Source organism: Arachis ipaensis, chromosome B03 (assembly GCF_000816755.2).
Source record: "Arachis ipaensis cultivar K30076 chromosome B03, Araip1.1, whole genome shotgun sequence".
Classification (NCBI taxonomy): Eukaryota; Viridiplantae; Streptophyta; class Magnoliopsida; order Fabales; family Fabaceae; genus Arachis; species Arachis ipaensis.
In genome coordinates this window covers 120,990,351-120,991,155 of record NC_029787.2, presented here as the reverse complement: position 1 = coordinate 120,991,155, position 805 = coordinate 120,990,351, and positions in this window count along the sequence as shown.

Below are 805 nucleotides of genomic sequence, written 5' to 3'. Positions count from 1 at the left end.
TCTCTCTTATACCCTAAAAAATTAATTAATAAGAACTTAAGAAGTGAGAGATAATAAAAATTTATTTTTTATTCAAAAAGTTAAGGACTAATTCATTGTGAATTTAAGCTTTATTTAAGGGTTTGTTATTAACTAATAAATTGCTGTATGTATAAAATGGAATTCAAATCTTTAACACTTACTTAAACAGATGAGTGAGTTGATTACTCGATCAACCCAAATTAATTTAGAAGCCTTAGTTTCTAAGTACGCTTTAATACTCGATCAAGTAGAATGCAACTTAAAAATCTTGAAGACGTTATATTTTAATTAAAAGATCTTAATGCAAATAAGACTGCTATAAATCTTTTATATTATACCTTTTTAATTAATCCATTTTTAATCAATGTGAATATTATTTTTTGGGTGGATCTAAAATAAGTATAATAATTTTGTACTTATTGAATGTGTGTATTTTATAAATCATTAGATTTCATTAAATGTAAAACCAATAGTTAATATAAAAAAGTATTATTATTTTTTATGTTATATTTAAACTAATACTAATCAACTCTTCGCATTTTTTACTAAAAATATTAGCCCTAATATTTCTCAATCAAATTTTCCAACCCATACCATACGGCATACGTACGCTACCATATATAAACATTTGAGTTTGACTGCTTATACTGGCTGAAGATATTAATAATAACTTAGTGCAGCGTTGAATCAATATTGTTTACGTAGTATTTTATGTGCAGTAATTCTAGAGAGACGAAAAGCAATTAGTTTAAGTACTAATATTTTTTTATACCGAACTTTTTCT